This window comes from Cervus elaphus, chromosome 18, assembly GCF_910594005.1.
Source record: "Cervus elaphus chromosome 18, mCerEla1.1, whole genome shotgun sequence".
Classification (NCBI taxonomy): domain Eukaryota; kingdom Metazoa; phylum Chordata; class Mammalia; order Artiodactyla; family Cervidae; genus Cervus; species Cervus elaphus.
Window position 1 is genome coordinate 10,050,451 of NC_057832.1, and position 25,506 is coordinate 10,075,956.

Below are 25,506 nucleotides of genomic sequence, written 5' to 3' on the forward strand. Positions count from 1 at the left end.
ATGGGATTCAGACATCCTTTCGTCTTGGGAGATGCAAGACGAGCCTGCATTCAAGTCACTGCAGGGATATCCGGCGTTATTTTGCGTCAGGGCATCGCAGTGTCCATTCCACTTGAGGCCGCAAAATCAGGGTCCCTCTCACATACCTAAAGCTGAGAGAAGCCTCCTCTTGAGGTGCTTGTGGTAAGGTGGTATTCCTCTGGAGTCGAAGCCAGGGACTAACCTCTCATCTCGAGTTGATTCTTGGTCCACGGAGCTCTTTCGTGTTGCTACGGTGACCTCAGGATCCCTCTAGCCTTAAAACAGTGTTCTTGGGGTTTCTCTCGAGTGCCATCAAGGAAATCAAGGCTCCTTTCATGTGTGATGTGCAAGACGGAATTGCTCTGCATGCAGTGCAGGGGAATCGGGCCTCATCTCGCGGCGAGGGGGAAGTCTCATGGTTTTTCTCGAGTTGCGGTGGGAACCTGGGGTATATTCTCGAGTTACGACGGGGATGGCCCTTCCACCCACGTGTTTGTTCACCGACGTCAGGAGTCCTGCCTAGTTGCGACGGACCACTCGAGATTCTCCTCGAGGCTTGGCAGGACAATTGGAACGCCTCTCCAGCTGAGGCGGGAGACCAAGGGTCCCTTTCCACGTGCCACAGTAATCCTGGGACTCCTAGGAAGTTTCACGATGAGTCAGGCATCCTCTCCTTTGGAGGCACTGATCTCCGCGTACCTCTGGAGTTTTCAAAGGATGTGAGGCCTCCGGTCGCGATGAGGTGGCGAACTAGGTCTTTCTCTGTGGTCTCCACAGGGGATTCAGATATCCTTTCTTCTTGGGAGATGCAAGACGAGCCTGCATTCAAGTCACTGCAGGGATATCCGTCCTTATTTCGCGTCAGGGCATTGCAGTGTCCATTCCACTTGAGGCCGCACACTCAGGGTCCCTCTCACATACCTAGAGCTGAGAGAAGCCTCCTCTTGAGGTGCTTGTGGTAAGGTGGTATTCCTGTGGAGTCGAAGCCAGGGACTAACCTCTCATCTCGAGTTGATTTTTGGTCCACGGAGCTCTTTCGTGTTGCTACAGTGACCTCAGGATCCCTCTAGCCTTGAAACAGTGTTCTTGGGGTTTCTCTGGAGTGCCATCAAGGAAATCAAGGCTCCTTTCATGTGTGATGTGCAACACGGAATTGCTCTGCATGCAGTGCAGGGGAATCGGGCCTCATCTCACGGCGAGGGGGAAGACTCATGGTTTTTCTCGAGTTGCGGCGAGAACCTGGGGTATATTCTCGACTTACGACGGGGATGGCCCTTCCACCCACGTGTTTATTCAGCGACGTCAGGACTCCTGCCTAGTTGCGAGGGACAACTCGGGATTCTCCTCGAGGCTTGGCAGGGCAATTGGAACGCCTCTCCAGCTGAGGCGGAAGACCAAGGGTCCCTTTCCACGTGCCACAGGAATCCTGGGACTCCTATCAAGTTTCACGAGGAGTCAGGCATCGTCTCCTTTGGAGGCACTGATCTCCGCGTACCTCTGGAGTTTCCAACGGATGTGAGGCCTCTGGTCGCGATGAGGTGGCGAACTAGGTCTTTCTCTGTGGTCTCCACTGGGGATTCAGACATCCTTTCTTCTTGGGAGATGCAAGACGAGCCTGCATTCAGGTCACTGCAGGGATATCCGGCGTTATTTCGCGTCAGGGCATCGCAGTGTCCATTCCACTTGAGGCCGCACACTCAGGGTCCCTCTCACATACCTAGAGCTGAGAGAAGCCTCCTCTTGAGGTGCTTGTGGTAAGGTGGTATTCCTCTGGAGTCGAAGGCAGGGACTACCTTCTCATCTCGAGTTGATTTTTGGTCCACGGAGCTCTTTCGTGTTGCTACAGTGACCTCAGGATCCCTCTACCCTTGAAAGAGTGTTCTTGGGGTTTCTCTGGAGTGCCATCAAGGAAATCAAGGCTCCTTTCATGTGTGATGTGCAAGACGGAATTGCTCTGCACGCAGTGCAGGGGAATAGGGCCTCATCTCGCGGCGAGGGGGAAGTCTCATGGTTTTTCTCGAGTTGCGGCGGGAACCTGGGGTATATTCTCGAGGTACGACGGGGATGGCCCTTCCACCCACGCGTTTATTCAGCGACCTCAGGACTCCTGCCTAGTTGCGAGGGACAACTCAGGATTCTCCTCGAGGCTTGGCAGGACAATTGGAACGCCTCTCCAGCTGAGGCGGGAGACCAAGGGTCCCTTTCCACGTGCCACAGTAATCCTGGGACTCCTAGGAAGTTTCACGATGAGTCAGGCATCCTCTCCTTTGGAGGCACTAATCTCCGCGTACCTCTGGAGTTTTCAAAGGATGTAAGGCTTCCGGTCGCGATGAGGTGGGGAACTAGGTCTTTCTCTGTGGTCTCCACAGGGTATTCAGACATCCTTTCGTCTTGGGAGATGCAAGACGAGCCTGCATTCAAGTCACTGCAGGGATATCCGGCCTTATTTCGAGTCAGGGCATCGCGGTGTCCATTCCACTTGAGGCCGCAAACTCAGGGTCCCTCTCACATACCTAGAGCTGAGAGAAGCCTCCTCTTGAGGTGCTTGTGGTAAGGTGCTTTCCTCTGGAGTCGAAGCCAGGGACTAACCTCTCATCTCGAGTTGATTTTTGGTCCATGGAGCTCTTTCGTGTTGCTACAGTTACCTCAGGATCCCTCTAGCCTTGAAACAGTGTTCTTGGGGTTTCTCTGGAGTGCCATCAAGGAAATCAAGGCTCCTTTCATGTGTGATGTGCAACACGGAATTGCTTTGAATGCAGTTTTGGGGAATCGGGCCTCATCTTGCGGCGAGGGGGAAGGCTCACGGTTTTTCTCGAGTTGCGGCGGGAACCTGGGGTATATTCTCGAGTTACGACGGGGATGGCCCTTCCACCCACTTGTTTGTTCAGCGACGTCAGGACTCCTGCCTAGTTGCGAGGGACAACTCGGGATTCTCCTCGAGGCTTGGCAGGGCAATTGGGACGCCTCTCCAGCTGAGGCGGGAGACCAAGGGTCCCTTTCCACGTGCCACAGGAATCCTGGGACTCCTAAGAAGTTTCACGAGGAGTCAGGCATCGTCTCCTTTGGAGGCACTGATCTCCGCGTACCTCTGGAGTTTTCAAAGGATGTGAGGCCTCCGGTCGCGATGAGGTGGGGAACTAGGTCTTTCTCTGTGGTCTCCACAGGGGATTCAGACATACTTTCTTCTTGGGAGATGCAAGACGAGCCTGCATTCAAGTCACTGCAGGGATATCCGGCCTTATTTCGAGTCAGGGCATCGCAGTGTCCATTCCACTTGAGGCCACAAACTCAGGGTCCCTCTTACATAGCTAGAGCTGAGAGAAGCCTCCTCTTGAGGTGCTTGTGGTAAGGTGGTTTTCCTCTGGAGTCGAAGCCAGGGACTAACCTCTCATCTCGAGTTGATTTTTGGTGCACGGAGCTCTTTCGTGTTGCTACAGTGACCTCAGGATCCCTCTAGCCTTGAAAGACTGTTCTTGGGGTTTCTCTGGAGTGCCATCAAGGAAATCAAGGCTCCTTTCATGTGTGATGTGCAAGACGGAATTGCTCTGCACGCAGTGCAGGGGAATCGGGCCTCATCTCGCGGCGAGGGGGAAGTCTCATGGTTTTTCTCGAGTTGCGGTGGGAACCTGGTGTATATTCTCGAGTTCCGACGGGGAAGGCCCTTCCACCACGTGTTTGTTCAGTGACGTCAGGACTCCTGCCTAGTTGCGAGGGAAAACTCGGGATTCTCCTCGAGGCTTGGCAGGGCAATTGGGACGCCTCTCCAGCTGAGGCGGGAGACCAAGGGTCCCTTTCCTCGTGCCATAGGAATCCTGGGACTCCTATCAAGTTTCACGAGGAGTCAGGCATCGTCTCCTTTGGAGGCACTGATCTCCGCGTACCTCTGGAGTTTTCAAAGGATGTGAGGCCTCCGGTCGCGATGAGGTGGGGAACTAGGTCTTTCTCTGTGGTCTCCACAGGGGATTCAGACATTCTTTCGTCTTGGGAGATGCAAGACGAGCCTGCATTCAAGTCACTGCCGAGATATCCGGCCTTATTTAGAGTCAGGGCATCGCGGTGTCCATTACACTTGAGGCCGCAAACTCACGGTCCCTCTCACATACCTACAGCTGAGAGAAGCCTCCTCTTGAGGTGCTTGTGGTAAGGTGGTATTCCTCTGGAGTCGAAGCCAGGAACTAACCTCTCATCTCGAGTTGATTTTTGGTCCACGGAGCTCTTTCGTGTTGCTACAGTGACCTCAGGATCCCTCTAGCCTTGAAACGGTGTTCTTGGGGTTTCTCTGGAGTGCCATCAAGGAAATCAAGGCTCCTTTCATGTGTGATGTGCAACACGGAATTGCTCTGCACGCAGTGCAGGGGAATCGGGCCTCATCTCGCGGAGAGGGGGAAGTCTCATGGTTTTTCTCGAGTTGAGGCGGGAACCTGGGGCATATTCTCGAGTTACGACGGGGATGGCCCTTCCAGACACGTGTTTGTTCAGCGACGTCAGGACTTCTTCCTAGTTGCGAGGGACAACTCGGGATTCTCCTCGAGGCTTGGCAGGGCAATTGGGACGCCTCTCCAGCTGAGGCGGGAGACCAAGGGTCCCTTTCCACGTGCCACAGGAATCCTGGGACTCCTATCAAGTTTCACGAGGAGTCAGGCATCGTCTCCTTTGGAGGCACTGATCTCCGTGTAACTCTGGAGTTTTCAAAGGATGTGAGGCCTCTGGTCGCGATGAGGTGGGGAACTAGGTCTTTCTCGGTGGTCTTCACAGGGGATTCAGACATCCTTTCATCTTGGGAGATGCAAGACGAGCCTGCATTCAAGTCACTGCAGGGATATCCGGCCTTATTTCGCGTCAGGGCGTCGCGGTGTCCATTCCACTTGAGGCCGCAAACTCAGCGTCCCTCTCACATACCTAGAGCTGAGAGAAGCCTCCTCTTGAGGTGCTTGTGGTAAGGTGGTATTCCTCTGGAGTCGAAGCCAGGGACTACCCTCTTATCTCGAGTTGATTTCTGGTCCACAGAGCTCTTTCGTGTTGCTACAGTGACCTCAGGATCCCTCTAGCCTTGAAAGAGTGTTCTTGGGGATTCTCTGGAGTGCCATCAAGGAAATCAAGGCTCCTTTCATGTGTGATGTGCAACACGGAATTGCTTTGAATGCAGTGCAGGGGAATCGAGCCTCATCTTGCGGCGAGGGGGAAGTCTCATGGTTTTTCTCGATTTGCGGCGGGAACCTGGGGTATATTCTCGAGTTACGACGGGGATGGCCCTTCCACACACGTGTTTGTTCAGCGACGTCAGGACTCCTGCCTAGTTGCGAGGGACAACTCGGTATTCTCCTGAGGGCTTGGCAGGGCAATTGGGACACCTCTCCAGCTGAGGCGGGAGACGAAGTGGCCCTTTCCACGTGCCACAGGAATCCTGGGACTCCTATCAAGTTTCACGAGGAGTCAGGCATCGTCTCCTTTGGAGGCACTGATCTCAGTGTACCTCTGGAGTTTTCAAAGTATGTGAGGCCTCCGGTCGCGATGAGATGGGGAACTAGGTCTTTCTCTGTGGTCTCCACAGGGAATTCAGACATCCTTTCGTCTTGGGAGATGCAAGACGAGCCTGCATTCAAGTCACTGCAGGGATATCCGGCCTTATTTCGAGTCAGGGCATCGCGGTGTCCATTCCACTTGTGGCCGCAAACTCAGGGTCCCTCTCACATACCTAGAGCTGAGAGAAGCCTCCTCTTGAGGTGCTTGTGGTAAGGTGGTTTCCCCTGGAGTCGAAGCCAGTGACTAACCTCTCATCTCGAGTTGATTTTTGGTCCACGGAGCTCTTTCGTGTAGCTGCAGTGACCTCAGAATCCCTCTAGCCTTGAAACAGTGTTCTTGGGATTTCTCTGAAGTGCCATCAAGGAAATCAAGGCTCCTTTCATGTTTGATATGCAGCACGGAATTGCTCTGCACGCACTGCAGGGGAATCTGGCCTCTTCTCGCGGCGAGGGGCACGTCTCATGGTTTTTTTCGAGTTGCGGTGGGAACCTGGGGTATATTCTCGAATTACGACGGGGATGGCCCTTCCACACACGTGTTTGTTCAGCGATGGCAGGATTCCTGCCTAGTTGCGAGGGACAACTCGGGATTCTCCTCGAGGCTTGGCAGGGCAATTGGGACGCCTCTCCAGCTGAGGCGGGAGACCAAGGGTCCGTTTCTACGTGCCACAGGAATCCTGGGAATCCTATCAAGTTTCACGAGGAGTCAGGCATCGTCTCCTTTGGAGGCACTGATCTCCGCGTACCTCTGGAGTTTTCAAAGGATGTGAGGCCTCCGGTCGCGATGAGGTGGGGAACTAGGTCTTTCTCTGTGGTCTCCACAGGGGATTCAGACATCGTTTCATCTTGGGAGATGCAAGACGAGCCTGCATTCAAGTCACTGCAGGGATATCCCGCCTTATTTCGCGTCAGGGCATCGCAGTGTCCATTCCACCTGAGGCCACAAAATCAGGGTCCCTCTCACATACCTAGAGCTGAGAGAAGCCTCCGCTTGAGGTGCTTGTGGTAAGGTGTTATTCCTCTGGAGTCGAAGCCAGGGACTAACCTCTCATTTCGAGTTGATTTTTGGTCCACGGAGCTCTTTCGTGTTGCTACAGTGACCTCAGGATCCCTCTAGCCTTGAAACAGTGTTCTTGGGGTTTCTCTGGAGTGCCACCAAGGAAATCAAGGCTCCTTTCATGTGTGATGTGCAACACGGAATTGCTCTGCATGCAGTGCAGGGGAATCGGGCCTCATCTCGCGGCGAGGGGAAAGTCTCATGGTTTTTCTCGAGTTGCGGCGGGATCCTGGTGTACATTCTCGAGTTATGACGGGGATGGCCCTTCCACCCACGTGTTTGTTCAGCGACGTCAGGACTCCTGCCAAGTTGCGAGGGACAACTCTGGATTTTCCTCGAGGCTTGGCAGGGCAATTGGGACGCCTCTCCAGCTGAGGCGGGAGACCAAGTGTCCCTTTCCACTTGCCACAGGAATCCTGGGACTTCTATCAAGTTTCACGAGGAGTCAGGCATCGTCTCCTTTAGAGGCACTGATCTCCGTGTACCTCTGGAGTTTTCAAATGATGTGAGGCCTCCAGTCGCGATGAGGTGGGGAACTAGGTCTTTCTCTGTGGTCTCCACAGGGGATTCAGACATCCTTTCATCTTGGGAGATGCAAGACGAGCCTGCATTCAAGTCACTGCAGCGATATCCGGCCTTATTTCGAGTCAGGGCATCGCGGTGTCCATTCCACTTGAGGCCGCAAACTCAGGGTCCCTCTCACATACATAGAGCTGAGAGAAGCCTCCTCTTGAGGTGCTTGTGGTAAGGTGGTTTTCCTCTGGAGTCGAAGCCAGGGACTAACCTCTCATCTCGAGTTGATTTTTGGTCCACGGAGCTCTTTTGTGTTGCTACAGTGACCTCAGGATCCCTCTAGCCTTGAAACAGTGTTCTTGGGGTTTCTCTGGAGTGCCATCAAGGAAATGAATGCTCCTTTCATGTGTGATGTGCAACACGGAATTGCTCTACACACAGTGCAGGGGAATCGGTCCTCATCTCGCGACGAGGGGGAAGTCTCATGATTTTTCTCGAGTTGCGGCAGGAACCTGGGGTATATTCTCGAGTTACGACGGGGATGGCCCTTCCACACACGTGTTTGTTCAGCGACGGCAGGACTCCTGCCTAGTTGCAAGGGACAACTCGGGATTCTCCTCGAAGCTTGGCAGGGCAACTGGGACGCCTCTCCGGCTGAGGCGGGAGACCAAGGTTCCCTTTCCACGTGCCACAGGAATCCTGGGACTCCTATCAAGTTTCACGAGGAGGCAGGCATCGTCTCCTTTGGAGGCACTGATCTCCGCATACCTCTGGAGTTTTCAAAGGATGTGAGGCCTCCGGTCGCGAAGAGGTGGGGAACTAGGTCTTTCTCTGTGGTCTCCACAGGGGATTCAGACATCCTTTCGTCTTGGAAGATGCAAGACGAGCCTGCATTCAAGTCACTGCAGGGATATCATGCCTTATTTCGAGTCAGGGCATCACGGTGTCCATTCCACTTGAGGCTGCAAACTCAGGGTCCCTCTCACATACCTAGAGCTGAGAGAAGCCTCCTCTTGAGGTGCTTGTGGTAAGGTGCTATTCCTCTGGAGTCGAAGTTAGGGACTAACCTCTCATCTCGAGTTGATTTTTGGTCCACGGAACTCTTTCATGTTGCTACAGTGACCTCAGGATCCCTCTAGCCTTGAAAGAGTGTTCTTGGGGTTTCTCTGGAGTGCCATCAAGGAAATCAAGGCTCCTTTCATGTGTGATGTGCAACACGGAATTGCTCTGCACGCAGTGCAGGGGAATCGGGCCTCATCTCGCGGCGAGGGGGAAGTCTCATGGTTTTTCTCGAGTTGCGGCGGGAACCTGGGGTATATTCTCGAGTTACGACGGGGATGGCCCTTCCACCCACGTGTTTGTTCAGCGACGTTAGGACTCCTGCCTAGTTGCGAGGGACAACTCGGGATTCTCCTCGAGGCTTGGCAGGGAAATTGGGACGCCTCTCCAGCTGAGGCGGGAGACCAAGGGTCCCTTTCCACGTGCCACAGGAAGCCTGGGACTCCTAAGAAGTTTCACGAGGAGTGAGGCATCGTCTCCTTTGGAGGCACTGATTTCAGTGTACCTCTGGAGTTTTCAAAGTATATGAGGCCTCCGGTCGCGATGAGGTGGGGAACTCGGTCTTTCTCTGTGGTCTCCACATGGGATTCAGACATCCTTTCGTCTTGGGAGATGCAAGACGAGCCTGCATTCAAGTCACTGCAGGGATATCCGGCGTTATTTCGAGTCAGGGCATCGCAGTGTCCATTCCACTTGAGGCCGCAAAATCAGGGTCCCTCTCACATACCTAAAGCTGAGAGAAGCCTCCTCTTGAGGTGCTTGTGGTAAGGTGGTATTCCTCTGGAGTCGAAGCCAGGGACTAACCTCTCATCTCGAGTTGATTCTTGGTCCACGGAGCTCTTTCGTGTTGCTACGGTGACCTCAGGATACCTCTAGCCTTGAAACAGTGTTCTTGGGGTTTCTCTCGAGTACCATCAAGGAAATCAAGGCTCCTTTCATGTGTGATGTGCAAGACGGAATTGCTCTGCATGCAGTGCAGGGGAATCGGGCCTCATCTCGCGGCGAGGGGGAAGTCTCATGGTTTTTCTCGAGTTGCGGTGGGAACCTGGGGTATATTCTCGAGTTACGACGGGGATGGCTCTTCCACCCACGTGTTTGTTCACCGACGTCAGGAGTCCTGCCTAGTTGCGACGGACCACTCGGGATTCTCCTCGAGGCTTGGCAGGACAATTGGAACGCCTCTCCAGCTGAGGCGGGAGACCAAGGGTCCCTTTCCACGTGCCACAGTAATCCTGGGACTCCTAGGAAGTTTCACGATGAGTCAGGCATCCTCTCCTTTGGAGGCACTGATCTCCGCGTACCTCTGGAGTTTTCAAAGGATGTGAGTCCTCCGGTCGCGATGAGGTGGCGAACTAGGTCTTTCTCTGTGGTCTCCACAGGGGATTCAGATATCCTTTCTTCTTGGGAGATGCAAGACGAGCCTGCATTCAAGTCACTGCAGGGATATCCGGCGTTATTTCCCGTCAGGGCATCGCAGTGTCCATTCCACTTGAGGCCGCAAACTCAGGGTCCCTCTCACATACCTAGAGCTGAGAGAAGCCTCCTCTTGAGGTGCTTGTGGTAAGGTGGTATTCCTCTGGAGTCGAAGCCAGGGACTACCCTCTCATCTCGAGTTGATTTTTGGTCCACGGAGCTCTTTCGTGTTTCTACAGTGACCTCAGGATCCCTCTAGCCTTGAAACAGTGTTCCTGGGGTTTCTCTGGAGTGCCATCAAGGAAATCAAGGCTCCTTTCATGTTTGATGTGCAACACGGAATTGCTCTGCACGCAGTGCAGGGGAATCGGGCCTCATCTCGCGGCGAGGGGGAAGTCTCATGGTTTTTCTCGAGTTGCGGTGGGAACCTGGGGTATATTCTCGAGTTACGACGGGGATGGCCCTTCCACACACGTGTTTGTTCAGCGACGTCAGGACTCCTGCCTAGTTGCGAGGGACAACCCGGGATTCTCCTCGAGGCTTGGCAGGGCAATTGGGACGCCTCTCCAGCTGAGGCGGGAGACCAAGAGTCCCTTTCCACGTGCCACAGGAATCCTGGGACTCCTATCAAGTTTCACGAGGAGTCAGGCATCGTCTCCTTTGGAGGCACTGATCTCCGCGTACCTCTGGAGTTTTCAAAGGATGTGAGGCCTCCGGTCATGATGAGGTGGGGAACTAGGTCTTTCTCTGTGGTCTCCACAGGGGATTCAGACATCCTTTCGTCTTGGGAGATGCAAGACGAGCCTGCATTCAAGTCACTGCAGGGATATCCGGCCTTATTTCGAGTCAGGGCATCGCGGTGTCCATTCCACTTGTGGCCGCAAACTCAGGGTCCCTCTCACATACCTAGAGCTGAGAGAAGCCTCTTCTTGAGGTGCTTGTGGTAAGTTGGTATTCCTCTGGAGTCGAAGACAGGGACTAACCTCTCATCTCCAGTTGATTTGTGGTCCACGGAGCTCTTTCGTGTTGCTACAGTGACCTCAGGATCCCTCAAGCCTTGAAACAGTGTTCTTGGGGTTTCTCTGGAGTGCCATCAAGGAAATCAAGGCTCCTTTCATGTGTGATGTGCACCACGGAATTGCTCTGCACGCAGAGCAGGGGAATCGGGCCTCATCTCGCGGCGAGGGGGAAGTCTCATGGTTTTTCTCGAGTTGCGGCGGGAACCTGGGGTACATTCTCGAGTTACGACGGGGATGGCCCTTCCAAACACGTGTCTGTTCAGCGACGTCAGGACTCCTGCCTAGTTGCGAGGGACAACTCGGGATTCTCCTCGAGGCTTGGCAGGGCAATTGGGACGCCTCTCCAGCTGAGGCGGGAGACCAAGAGTCCCTTTCCACGTACCACAGGAATCCTGGGACTCCTAAGAAGTTTCACGAGGAGTCAGGCATCGTCTCCTTTGGAGGCACTGATCACCGCGTACCTCTGGAGTTTTCAAAGGATGTGAGGCCTCCGGTCGCGATGAGGTGGGGAACTAGGTCTTTCTCTGTGGTCTCCACAGGGGACTCAGACATACTTTCTTCTTGGGAGATGCAAGACGAGCCTGCATTCAAGTCCCTGCAGGAATATCCGGCCTTATTTCGAGTCAGGGCATCGCGGTGTCCATTCCACTTGAGGCCACAAACTCAGGGTCCCTCTTACATAGCTAGAGCTGAGAGAAGCCTCCTCTTGAGGTGCTTGTGGTAAGGTGGTTTTCCTCTGGAGTCGAAGCCAGGGACTAACCTCTCATCTCGAGTTGATTTTTGGTCCACGGAGCTCTTTCGTGTTGCTACAGTGACCTCAGGATCCCTCTAGCCTTGAAAGACTGTTCTTGGGGTTTCTCTGGAGTGCCATCAAGGAAATCAAGGCTCCTTTCATGTGTGATGTGCAAGACGGAATTGCTCTGCACGCAGTGCAGGGGAATCGGGCCTCATCTCGCGGCGAGGGAGAAGTCTCATGGTTTTTCTCGAGTAGCGGCAGGAACCTGGGGTAAATTCTCGAGTTACGACGTGAATGGCCCTTCCACCCACGTGTTTGTTCAGCGACGTCAGGACTCCTGCCTAGTTGCGAGGAACAACTCGGGATTCTCCTTGAGGCTTGGCAGGGCAATTGGGACGCCTCTCCAGCTGAGGCGGGAGACCAAGGGTCCCTTTCCACGGGCCACAGGAATCCTGGGACCTCTATCAAGTTTCACGAGGAGTCAAGCATCGTCTCCTTTGGAGGCACTGATGTCCGCGTACCTCTGGAGTTTTCAAAGGATGTGAGGCCTCTGGTCGCCATGAAGTGGGGAACTAGGTCTTTCTCTGTGGTCTCCACAGGGGATTCAGACATCCTTTCATCTTGGGAGATGCAAGACGAGCCTGCATTCAAGTCACTGCAGGGATATCCGTCATTATTTCGCGTCAGTGCATCACAGTGTCCATTCCACTTGAGGCCGCAAACTCAGGGTCCCTCTCACATAGCTAGAGCTGAGAGAAGCCTCCTCTTGAGGTGCTTGTGGTAAGGTGGTATCCCGCTGGAGGCGAAGCCAGGGACTAACCTCTTATCTCGAGCTGATTTTTGGTCCACGGAGCTCTTTCGTGTTGCTACAGTGACCTCAGGATCCCTCTAGCTTTGAAACAGTGTTCTTGGGGTTTCTCTGGAGTGCCATCAAGGAAATCTAGGCTGCTTTCATGTGTGATGTGCAAAACGGAATTGCTCTGCACGTAGTGCAGGGGAATCGGGCCTCATCTCGCGGCGAGGGGGAAGTCTCATGGTTTTTCTCGAGTTGCGGCGGGAACCTGGGGTATATTCTCGAGTTACGACGGGGATGGCCCTTCCACACACGTGTTTGTTCAGCGACGTCAGGACTCCTGCCTAGTTGCGAGGGACAACTCGGGATTCTCCTCGAGGCTTGGCAGGGCAATTGGGACGCCTCTCCAGCTGCGGCGGGAGACCAAGGGTCCCTTTCCACGTGCCACAGGAATCCTGGGACTCCTATCAAGTTTCACGAGGAGTCAGGCATCGTCTCCTTTGGAGGCACTGATCTCCGCGTACCTCTGGAGTTTTCAAAGAATGTGAGGCCTCCGGTCGCGATGAGGTGGGGAACTAGGTTTTTCTCTGTGGTCTCCACAGGGGATTCAGACATTCTTTCGTCTTGGGAGATGCAAGACGAGCCTGCATTCAAGTCACTGCAGGGATATCCGGCCTTATTTCAAGTCAGGGCATCGCGGTGTCCATTCCACTTGAGGCCACAAACTCAGGGTCCCTCTCACATAGCTAGAGCTGAGAGAAGCCTCCTCTTGAGGTGCTTGTGCTAAGGTGGTATTCCTCTGGAGTCGAAGTCAGGGACTACCCTTTCATCTCGAGTTGATTTTTGGTCCGCGGAGCTCTTTCGTGTTGCTACAGTGACCTCAGGATCCCTCTACCCTTGAAAGAGTGTTCTTGGGGTTTCTCTGGAGTGCCATCACGGAAATCAAGGCTCCTTTCATGTGTGATGTGCAAGACGGAATTGCTCTGCATGCAGTGCAGGGGAATCGGGCCTCATCTCGCAGCGAGGGAGAAGTCTCATGGTTTTTCTCGAGTTGCGGCGGGAACCTGGGGTATATTCTCGAGTTACGACGGGGATGGCCCTTCCACCCACGCGTTTATTCAGCGACCTCAGGACTCCTGCCTAGTTGCGAGGGACAACTCGGGATTCTCCTCGAGGCTTGGCAGGACAATTGGGACGCCTCTCCAGCTGAGGCGGGAGACCAAGGGTCCCTTTCCACGTGCCACAGGAATCCTGGGACTCCTATCAAGTTTCACGAGAAGTCAGGCATCGTCTCATTTGGAGGCACTGATCTCCGCTTACCTCTGGAGTTTTCAAAGGATGTGAGGCCTCCGGTCGCGATGAAGTGGGGAACTAGGTCTTCTCTGTGGTCTCCACAGGGGATTCAGACATCCTTTCGTCTTGGGAGATGCAAGACGAGCCTGCATTCAAGTCACTGCAGAGATATCCGGCCTTATTTCGAGTCAGGGCATCGCGGTGTCCATTCCACTTGAGGCCGCAAACTCACGGTCCCTCTCACATACCTAGAGCTGAGAGAAGCCTCCTCTTGAGGTGCTTGTGGTAAGGTGGTATTCCTCTGGAGTCGAAGCCAGGGACTAACCTCTCATCTCGAGTTGATTTTTGGTCCACGGAGCTCTTTCGTGTTGCTACAGTGACCTCAGGATCCCTCTAGCCTTGAAACAGTCTTCTTGGGGTTTCTCTGGAGTGCCATCAAGGAAATCAAGGCTCCTTTCATGTGTGATGTGCAACACGGAATTGCTCTGCACGCAGTGCAGGGGAATCGGGCCTCATCTCGCAGCGAGGGGGAAATATCATGGTTTTTCTCGAGTTGAGGCGGGAACCTGGGGCATATTCTCAAGTTACGACGGGGATGGCCCTTCCAGACACGTGTTTGTTCAGCGACGTGAGGACTTCTTCCTAGTTGCGAGGGACAACTCGGGATTCTCCTCGAGGCTTGCCAGGGCAATTGGGACGCCTCTCCAGCTGAGGCGGGAGACCAAGGGTCCCTTTCCACGTGCCACAGGAATCCTGGGACTCCTATCAAGTTTCACGAGGAGTCAGGAATCGTCTCCTTTGGAGGCACTGATCTCCGCGTACCTCTGGAGATTTCAAAGGATGTGAGGCCTCTGGTCGCGATGAGGTGGGGAACTAGGTCTTTCTCGGTGGTCTTCACAGGGGATTCAGACATCCTTTCATCTTGGGAGATGCAAGACGAGCCTGCATTCAAGTCACTGCAGGGATATCCGGCCTTATTTCGCGTCAGGGCGTCGCGGTGTCCATTCCACTTGAGGCCGCAAACTCAGCGTCCCTCTCACATACCTAGAGCTGAGAGAAGCCTCCTCTTGAGGTGCTTGTGGTAAGGTGGTATTCCTCTGGAGTCGAAGCCAGGGACTAACCTCTCATCTCGAGTTGATTTTTGGTCCACGGAGCTCTTTCGTGTTGCTACAGTGACCTCAGGATCCCTCTAGCCTTGAAACAGTGTTCTTGGGGTTTCTCTGGAGTGCCATCAAGGAAATCAAGGCTCCTTTCATGTGTGATGTGCAACACGGAATTGCTCTGCACGCAGTGCAGGGGAATCGGGCCTCATCTCGCGGCGAGGGGGAAGTCTCATGGTTTTTCTCGAGTTGCCTCAGGAACCTGGGGTATATTCTCGAGTAACGATGGGGACGGCCCTTCCACACACGTGTTTGTTCAGCGACGTCAGGACTCCTGCCTAGTTGCGAGGGACAACTCGGGATTCTCCTCGAGGCTTGGCAGGGCAACTGGGACGCCTCTCCAGCTGAGGCGGGAGACCGAGGGTCCCTTTCCACGTGCCACAGGAATCCTGGGACTCCTATCAAGTTTCACGAGGAGTCAGGCATCGACTCCTTTGGAGGCATTGATCTCCGCGTACCTCTGGAGTTTTCAAAGGATGTGAGGCCTCCGGTCGCGATGAGGTGGGGAACTAGGTCTTTCTCTGTGGTCTCCACAGGGGATTCAGACATCCTTTCGTCTTGGGAGATGCAAGACGAGCCTGCATTCAAGTCACTGCAGGGATATCCGGCCTTATTTCGAATCAGGGCGTCGCGGTGTCCATTTCAATTGAGGCCACAACCTCAGGGTCCCTCTCACATACCTAGAGCTGAGAGAAGCCTCCTCTTGAGGTGCTTGTGGTAAGGTGGTATTCCTCTGGAGTCGAAGCCAGGGACTACCCTCTTATCTCGAGTTGATTTCTGGTCCACAGAGCTCTTTCGTGTTGCTAAAGTGACCTCAGGATCCCTCTAGCCTTGAAAGAGTGTTCTTGGGGATTCTCTGGAGTGCCATCAAGGAAATCAAGGCTCCTTTCATGTGTGATGTGCAACACGGAATTGCTTTGAATGCAGTGCAGGGGAATCGGGCCTCATCTTGCGGCGAGTGGGAAGTCTCATGGTTTTTCTCGAGTTGCGGCGGAAACTTGGGGTATATTCTCGAGTTACGACGGGGATGGCCCTTCCACCCACGTGTTTGTTCAGCGATGTCAGGACTCCTGCCTAGTTGCGAGGGACAACTCGGGATTCTCCTGAGGGCTTGGCAGGGCAATTGGGACACCTCTCCAGCTGAGGCGGGAGACCAAGGATCCCTTTCCACGAGCCATAGGAATCCTGGGACTCCTATCAAGTTTGACGAGGAGTCAGGCATCGTCTCCTTTGGAGGCACTGATCTCCGCGTACCTCTGGAGTTTTCAAAGGATGTGAGGCCTCCGGTCGCGATGAGGTGGGGAACTAGGTTTTTCTCTGTGGTCTCCACAGGGGATTCAGACATTCTTTAGTCTTGGGAGATGCAAGACGAGCCTGCATTCAAGTCACTGCAGGGATATCCGGCCTTATTTCAAGTCAGGGCATCGCGGTGTCCATTCCACTCGAGGCCACAAACTCAGGGTCCCTCTCACATACCTAGAGCTGAGAGAAGCCTCCTCTTGAGGTGCTTGTGCTAAGGTGGTATTCCTCTGGAGTCGAAGCCAGGGACTACCCTTTCATCTCGAGTTGATTTTTGGTCCGCGGAGCTCTTTCGTGTTGCTACAGTGACCTCAGGATCCCTCTACCCTTGAAAGAGTGTTCTTGGGGTTTCTCTGGAGTGCCATCACGGAAATCAAGGCTCCTTTCATGTGTGATGTGCAAGACGGAATTGCTCTGCTAGCAGTGCAGGGGAATCGGTCATAATCTCGCGGCGAGGGAGAAGTCTCATGGTTTTTCTCGAGTTGCGGCGGGAACCTGGGGTATATTCTCGAGTTACGACGGGGATGGCCCTTCCACCCACGCGTTTATTCAGCGACCTCAGGACTCCTGCCTAGTTGCGAGGGACAACTCGGGATTCTCCTCGAGGCTTGGCAGGACAATTGGAACGCCTCTCCAGCTGAGGCGGGAGACCAAGGGTCCCTTTCCACGTGCCACAGGAATCCTGGGACTCCTATCAAGTTTCACGAGAAGTCAGGCATCGTCTCCTTTGGAGGCACTGATCTCCGCGTACCTCTGGAGTTTTCAAAGGATGTGAGGCCTCCGGTCGCGATGAAGTGGGGAACTAGGTCTTCTCTGTGGTCTCCACAGGGGATTCAGACATCCTTTCGTCTTGGGAGATGCAAGACGAGCCTGCATTCAAGTCACCGCAGGGATATCCGGCCTTATTTCGAGTCAGGGCATCGCGGTGTCCATTCCACTTGAGGCCGCAAACTCACGGTCCCTCTCACATACCTAGAGCTGAGAGAAGCCTCCTCTTGAGGTGCTTGTGGTAAGGTGGTATTCCTCTGGAGTCGAAGCCAGGGACTAACCTCTCATCTCGAGTTGATTCTTGGTCCACGGAGCTCTTTCGTGTTGCTACGGTGACCTCAGGATCCCTCTAGCCTTGAAACAGTGTTCTTGGGGTTTCTCTGGAGTGCCATCAAGGAAATCAAGGCTCCTTTCATGTGTGATGTGCAAGACGGAATTGCTCTGCACGCAGTGCAGGGGATCGGGCCTCATCTCACGGCGAGGGGGAAGTCTCATGGTTTTTCTCGAGTAGCGGCAGGAACCTGGGGTATATTCTCGAGTTACGACGTGAATGGCCCTTCCACCCACGTGTTTGTTCAGCGACGTCAGGACTCCTGCCTAGTTGCGAGGAACAACTCGGGATTCTCCTTGAGGCTTGGCAGGGCAATTGGGACGCCTCTCCAGCTGAGGCGGGAGACCAAGGGTCCCTTTCCACGGGCCACAGGAATCCTGGGACCTCTATCAAGTTTCACGAGGAGTCAAGCATCGTCTCCTTTGGAGGCACTGATCTCCGCGTACCTCTGGAGTTTTCAAAGGATGTGAGGCCTCTGGTCGCCATGAAGTGGGGAACTAGGTCTTTCTCTGTGGTCTCCACAGGGGATTCAGACATCTTTTCATCTTGGGAGATGCAAGACGAGCCTGCATTCAAGTCACTGCAGGGATATCCGTCATTATTTCGCGTCAGGGCATCGCAGTGTCCATTCCACTTGAGGCCGCAAACTCAGGGTCCCTCTCACATAGCTAGAGCTGAGAGAAGCCTCCTCTTGAGGTGCTTGTGGTAAGGTGGTATTCCTCTGGAGTCGAAGCCAGGGACTAACCTCTCATCTCGAGTTGATTTTTGGTGCACGGAGCTCTTTCGTGTTGCTACAGTGACCTCAGGATATCTCTAGCCTTGAAACAGTGTTCTTGGGGTTTCTCTGGAGTGCCATCAAGGAAATCAAGGCTCCTTTCATGTGTGATGTGCAACACGGAATTGCTCTGTACGCAGTGCAGGGGAATCGGGCCTCATCTCGCGGCGAGGGGGAAGTCTCATGGTTTTTCTCGAGTTGCGGTGGGAACCTGGTGTATATTCTCGAGTTCCAACGGGGATGGCCCTTCCACCACGTGTTTGTTCAGTGACGTCAGGACTCCTGCCTAGTTGCGAGGGACAACTCGGGATTCTCCTCGAGGCTTGGCAGGGCAATTGGGACGCCTCTCCAGCTGAGGCGGGAGACCAAGGGTCCCTTTCCACGTGCCATTGGAATCCTGGGACTCCTATCAAGTTTCACGAGGAGTCCGGAATCGTCTCCTTTGGAGGCACTGATCTCCGCGTACCTCTGGAGTTTTCAAAGGATGTGAGGCCTCCGGTCGCGATGAGGTGGGGAACTAGGTTTTTCTCTGTGGTCTCCACATTGGATTCAGACATTCTTTCGTCTTGGGAGATGCAAGACGAGCCTGCATTCAAGTCACTGCAGAGATATCCGGCCTTATTTCGAGTCAGGGCATCGCGGTGTCCATTCCACTTGAGGCCGCAAACTCAGGGTCCCTCTCACATACCTAGAGCTGAGAGAAGCCTCCTCTTGAGGTGCTTGTGGTAAGGTGGTATTCCTCTGGAGTCGAAGCCAGGGACTAACCTCTCATCTCGAGTTGATTCTTGGTCCACGGAGCTCTTTCGTGTTGCTACGGTGACCTCAGGATCCCTCTAGCCTTGAAACAGTGTTCTTGCGGTTTCTCTGGAGTACCATCAAGGAAATCAAGGCTCCTTTCATGTGTGATGTTCAAGACGGAATTGCTCTGCATGCAGTGCAGGGGAATCGGGCCTCATCTCGCGGCGAGGGGGAAGTCTCATGGTTTTTCTCGAGTTGCGGCGGGAACCTGGGGTATATTCTCGAGTTACGACGGGGATGGCCCTTCCACCCACGTGTTTGTTCACCGACGTCAGGAGTCCTGCCTAGTTGCGACGGACCACTCGGGATTCTCCTCGAGGCTTGGCAGGACAATTGGAACGCCTCTCCAGCTGAAGCGGGAGACCAAGGGTCCCTTTCCACGTGCCACAGTAATCCTGGGACTCCTAGGAAGTTTCACGATGAGTCAGGCATCCTCTCCTTTGGAGGCACTGATCTCCGCGTACCTCTGGAGTTTTCAAAGGATGTGAGGCATCCGGTCGCGATGAGGTGGCGAACTAGGTCTTTCTCTGTGGTCTCCACAGGGGATTCAGATATCCTTTCTTCTTGGGAGATGCAAGACGAGCCTGCATTCAAGTCACTGCAGGGATATCCGGCGTTATTTCCCGTCAGGGCATCGCAGTGTCCATTCCAATTGAGGCAGCAAACTCAGGGTCCCTCTCACATACCTAGAGCTGAGAGAAGCCTCCTCTTGAGGTGCTTGTGGTAAGGTGGTATTCCTCTGGAGTCGAAGCCAGGGACTACCCTCTCATCTCGAGTTGATTTTTGGTCCACGGAGCTCTTTCATGTTGCTACAGTGACCTCAGGATCCCTCTACCCTTGAAAGAGTGTTCTTGGGGTTTCTCTGGAGTGCGATCAAGGAAATCAAGGCTCCTTTCATGTGTGATGTGCAAGACGGAATTGCTCTGCACGCAGTGCAGGGGAATCGGGCCTCATCTCGCGGCGAGGGGGAAGTCTCATGGTTTTTCTCGAGTTGCGGCGGGAACCTGGGGTATATTCTCGAGGTACGACGGGGATGGCCCTTCCACCCACGCGTTTATTCAGCGACCTCAGGACTCCTGCCTAGTTGCGAGGGACAACTCGGGATTCTCCTCGAGGCTTGGCAGGGCAATTGGGACGCCTCTCCAGCTGAGGCGGGAGACCAAGGGTCCCTTTCCACGTGCCACAGGAATCCTGGGACTCCTATCAAGTTTCACGAGGAGTCAGGCATCGTCTCCTTTGGAGGCACTGATCTCCGCGTACCTCTGGAGTTTTCAAAGGATGTGAGGCCTCCGGTCGCCATGAAGTGGGGAACTAGGTCTTTCTCTGTGGTCTCCACAGGGGATTCAGACATCCTTTCGTCTTCGGAGATGCAAGACGAGCCTGCATTCAAGTCACTGCAGGGATATCCGGCATTATTTCGCGTCAGGGCATCGCAGTGTCCATTCCACTTGAGGCCGCAAAATCAGGGTCCCTCTCACATACCTAGAGCTGAGAGAAGCCTCCTCTTGAGGTGCTTCTGGTAAGGTGGTATTCCTCTGGAGTCGAAGCCAGGGACTAACCTCTCATCTCGAGTTGATTTTTGGTCCACGGAGCTCTTTCGTGTTGCCACAGTAACCTCAGGTTCCCTCTAGCCTTGAAACAGTGTTCTTGGGGTTTCTATGGAGTGCCATCAAGGAAATCAAGGCTCCTTTCATGTGTGATGTGCAACACGGAATTGCTCTGCACGCAGTGCAGGGGAATCGGGCCTCATCTCGCGGCGAGGGGGAAGTCTCATGGTTTTTCTCGAGTTGCGGCGGGAACCTGGGGTATATTCTCGAGTTACGACGGGGATGGCCCTTCCACACACGTGTTTGTTCAGCGACGTCAGGACTCCTGCCTAGTTGCGAGGGACAACTCGGGATTCTCCTCGAGGCTTGGCAGGGCAATTGGGACTCCTCTCCAGCTGAGGCGGGAGACCAAGGGTCCCTTTCCACGTGCCACAGGAATCCCGGGACTCCTATCAAGTTTCACGAGGAGTCAGGCATCGTCTCCTTTGGAGGCACTGATCTCCGCGTACCTCTGGAGTTTTCAAAGGATGTGAGGCCTCCGGTCGCGATGAGGTGTGGAACTAGGTTTTTCTCTGTGTTCTCCACAGGGGATTCAGACATCCTTTCGTCTTGGGAGATGCAAGACGAGCCTGCATTCAAGTCACTGCAGTTATATCCGGCCTTATTTCGAGTCAGGGCGTCGCGGTGTCCATTCCACTTGAGGCCACAAACTCAGGGTCCCTCTCACATAGCTAGAGCTGAGAGAAGCCTCCTCTTGAGGTGCTTGTGGTAAGGTGGTATTCCTCTGGAGTCGAAGCCAGGGAATAACCTCTCATCTCGAGTTGATTTTTGGTCCACGGAGCTCTTTCGTGTTGCTACAGTGACCTCAGGATCCCTCTAGCCTTGAAACAGTGTTCTTGGGGTTTCTCTGGAGTGCCATCAAGGAAATCAAGGCTCCTTTCATGTGTGATGTGCAACACGGAATTGCTCTGCTAGCAGTGCAGGGGAATCGGGCCTCATCTCGCGGCGAGGGGGAAGTCTCATGGTTTTTCTCGAGTTGCGGCGGGAACCTGGGGTATATTCTCGAGTTACGACGGGGATGGCCCTTCCACCCACGTGTTTATTCAGCGACGTCAGGACTCCTGCCTAGCTGCGAGGGACAACTCGGGATTCGCCTCGAGGCTTGGCAGGGCAATTGGAACGCCTCTCCAGCTGAGGCGGAAGACCAAGGGTCCCTTTCCACGTGCCACAGGAATCCTGGGACTCCTATCAAGTTTCACGAGGAGTCAGGCATCGTCTCCTTTGGAGGCACTGATCTCCGCGTACCTCTGGAGTTTCCAACGGATGTGAGGCCTCTGGTCGCGATGAGGTGGCGAACTAGGTCTTTCTCTGTGGTCTCCACAGGGGATTCAGATATCCTTTCTTCTTGGGAGATGCAAGACGAGCCTGCATTCAGGTCACTGCAGGGATATCCGGCGTTATTTCCCGTCAGGGCATCGCAGTGTCCATTCCACTTGAGGCCGCAAACTCAGGGTCCCTCTCACATACCTAGAGCTGAGAGAAGCCTCCTCTTGAGGTGCTTGTGGTAAGGTGGTATTCCTCTGGAGTCGAAGCCAGGGACTACCCTCTCATCTCGAGTTGATTTTTGGTCCACGGAGCTCTTTCGTGTTGCTACAGTGACCTCAGGATCCCTCTACCCTTGAAAGAGTGTTCTTGGGGTTTCTCTGGAGTGCCATCAAGGAAATCAAGGCTCCTTTCATGTGTGATGTGCAAGACGGAATTGCTCTGCACGCAGTGCAGGGGAATCGGGCCTCATCTCGCGGCGAGGGGGAAGTCTCATGGTTTTTCTCGAGTTGCGGCGGGAACCTGGGGTATATTCTCGAGGTACGACGGGGATGGCCCTTCCACCCACGCGTTTATTCAGCGACCTCAGGACTCCTGCCTAGTTGCGAGGGACAACTCGGGATTCTCCTCGAGGCTTGGCAGGGCAATTGGGACGCCTCTCCAGCTGAGGCGGGAGACCAAGGGTCCCTTTCCACGTGCCACAGGAAGCCTGGGACTCCTATCAAGTTTCACGAGGAGTCAGGCATCGTCTCCTTTGGAGGCACTGATCTCCGCGTACCTCTGGAGTTTTCAAAGGATGTGAGGCCTCCGGTCGCCATGAAGTGGGGAACTAGGTCTTTCTCTGTGGTCTCCACAGGGGATTCAGACATCCTTTCGTCTTCGGAGATGCAAGACGAGCCTGCATTCAAGTCACTGCCGGGATATCCGGCATTATTTCGCGTCAGGGCATCGCAGTGTCCATTCCACTTGAGGCCACAAACTCAGGGTCCCTCTCACATACCTAGAGCTGAGAGAAGCCTCCTCTTGAGGTGCTTGTGGTAAGGTGGTATTCCTCTGGAGTCGAAGCCAGGGACTAACCTCTCATCTCGAGTTGATTTTTGGTCCACGGAGCTCTTTCCTGTTGCTACAGTGACCTCAGGATCCCTCTAGCCTTGAAACAGTGTTCTTGGGGTTTCTCTGGAGTGCCATCAAGGAAATCAAGGCTCCTTTCATGTGTGATGTGCAACACGGAATTGCTCTGCTCGCAGTGCAGGGGAATCGGGCCTCATCTCGCGGCGAGGGGGAAGTCTCATGGTTTTTCTCGAGTTGCGGCGGGAACCTGGGGTATATTCTCGAGTTACGACGGGGATGTCCCTTCCACACACATGTTTGTTCAGCGACGGCAGGACTCCTGTCTAGTTGCGAGGGAAAACTCGGGATTCTCCTCGAGGCTTGGCAGGGCAATTGGGACGCCTCTCCAGCTGAGGTGGGAGACCAAGGGTCCCTTTCCACGTGCCATAGGAATCCTGGGACTCCTATCAAGTTTCACGAGGAGTCAGGCATCGTCTCCTTTGGAGGCACTGATCTCTGCGTACCTCTGGAATTTTCAAAGGATGTGAGGCCTCCGGTCGCGATGAGGTGGGGAACTAGGTCTTTCTCTGTGGTCTCCACAGGGGATTCAGACATCCTTTCATCTTGGGAGATGCAAGACGAGCCTGCATTCAAGTCACTGCAGGGATATCCGTCCTTATTTCGCGTCAGGGCATTGCAGTGTCCATTCCACTTGAGGCCGCAAACTCAGGGTCCCTCTCACATAGCTAGAGCTGAGAGAAGCCTCCTCTTGAGGTGCTTGTGGTAAGGTGGTATTCCTCTGGAGTCGAAGCCAGGGACTAACCTCTCATCTCGAGTTGATTTTTGGTCCACGGAGCTCTTTCGTGTTGCTACAGTGACCTCAGGATCCCTCTAGCCTTGAAACAGTGTTCTTGGGGTTTCTCTGGAGTGCCATCAAGGAAATCAAGGCTCCTTTCATGTGTGATGTGCAACACGGAATTGCTCTGCATGCAGTGCAGGGGAATCGGGCCTCATCTCACGGCGAGGGGGAAGACTCATGGTTTTTCTCGAGTTGCGGCGAGAAACTGGGGTATATTCTCGACTTACGACGGGGATGGCCCTTCCACCCACGTGTTTATTCAGCGACGTCAGGATTCCTGCCTAGCTGCGAGGGACAACTCGGGATTCTCCTCGAGGCTTGGCAGGGCAATTGGAACGCCTCTCCAGCTGAGGCGGAAGACCAAGGGTCCCTTTCCACGTGCCACAGGAATCCTGGGAATCCTATCAAGTTTCACGAGGAGTCAGGCATCGTCTCCTTTGGAGGCACTGATCTCCGCGTACCTCTGGAGTTTTCAAAGGAAGTGAGGCCTCCGGTCGCGATAAGGTGGGGAACTAGGTCTTTCTCTGTGGTCTCCACAGGGGATTCAGACATCCTTTCGTTTTGGGAGATGCAAGACGAGCCTGCATTCAAGTCACTGCAGGGATATCCGGCCTTATTTCAAGTCAGGGCATCGCGGTGTCCATTCCACTTGAGGCCGCAAAGTCAGGGTCCCTCTCACATACCTAGAGCTGAGAGAAGCCTCCTCTTGAGGTGCATGTGGTAAGGTGGTATCCCTCTGGAGTCGAAGCCAGGGACTAACCTCTCATCTCGAGTTGATTTTTGGTCCACGAAGCTCTTTCGTGTTGCTACAGTGACCTCAGGATCCCTCTAGCCTTGAAACAGTGTTCCTGGGGTTTCTCTGGAGTGCCATCAAGGAAATCAAGGCTCCTTTCATGTTTGATGTGCAACACGGAATTGCTCTGCACGCAGTGCAGGGGAATCGGGCCTCATCTCGCGGCGAGGGGGAAGTCTCATGGTTTTTCTCGAGTTGCGGTGGGAACCTGGGGTATATTCTCGAGTTACGACGGGGATGGCCCTTCCACACACGTGTTTGTTCAGCGACGTCAGGACTCCTGCCTAGTTGCGAGGGACAACCCGGGATTCTCCTCGAGGCTTGGCAGGGCAATTGGGACGCCTCTCCAGCTGAGGCGGGAGACCAAGGGTCCCTTTCCACGTGCCACAGGAATCCTGGGACTCCTATCAAGTTTCACGAGGAGTCAGGCATCGTCTCCTTTGGAGGCACTGATCTCCGCGTACCTCTGGAGTTTTCAAAGGATGTGAGGCCTCCGGTCATGATGAGGTGGGGAACTAGGTCTTTCTCTGTGGTCTCCACAGGGGATTCAGACATCCTTTCGTCTTGGGAGATGCAAGACGAGCCTGCATTCAAGTCACTGCAGGGATATCCGGCATTATTTCGAGTCAGGGCATCGCGGTGTCCATTCCACTTGTGGCCGCAAACTCAGGGTCCCTCTCACATACCTAGAGCTGAGAGAAGCCTCCTCTTGAAGTGCTTGTGGTAAGTTGGTATTCCTCTGGAGTCGAAGACAGGGACTAACCTCTCATCTCCAGTTGATTTGTGGTCCACGGAGCTCTTTCGTGTTGCTACAGTGACCTCAGGATCCCTCAAGCCTTGAAACAGTGTTCTTGGGGTTTCTCTGGAGTGCCATCAAGGAAATCAAGGCTCCTTTCATGTGTGATGTGCACCACGGAATTGCTCTGCACGCAGAGCAGGGGAATCGGGCCTCATCTCGCGGCGAGGGGGAAGTCTCACGGTTTTTCTCGAGTTGCGGCGGGAACCTGGGGTATATTCTCGAGTTACGACGGGGATGGCCCTTCCACCCACGTGTTTATTCAGCGACTTCAGGACTCCTGCCTAGTTGCGAGGGATAACTCGGGATTCTCCTCGAGGCTTGGCAGGGCAATTGGGACGCCTCTCCAGCTGAGGCGGGAGACCAAGAGTCCCTTTCCACGTGCCACAGGAATCCTGGGACTCCTAAGAAGTTTCACGAGGAGTCAGGCATCGTCTCCTTTGGAGGCACTGATCTCCGCGTACCTCTGGAGTTTTCAAAGGATGTGAGGCCTCCGGTCGTGATGAGGTGGGGAACTAGGTGTTTCTCTGTGGTCTCCACAGGGGATTCAGACATACGTTCTTCTTGGGAGATGCAAGACG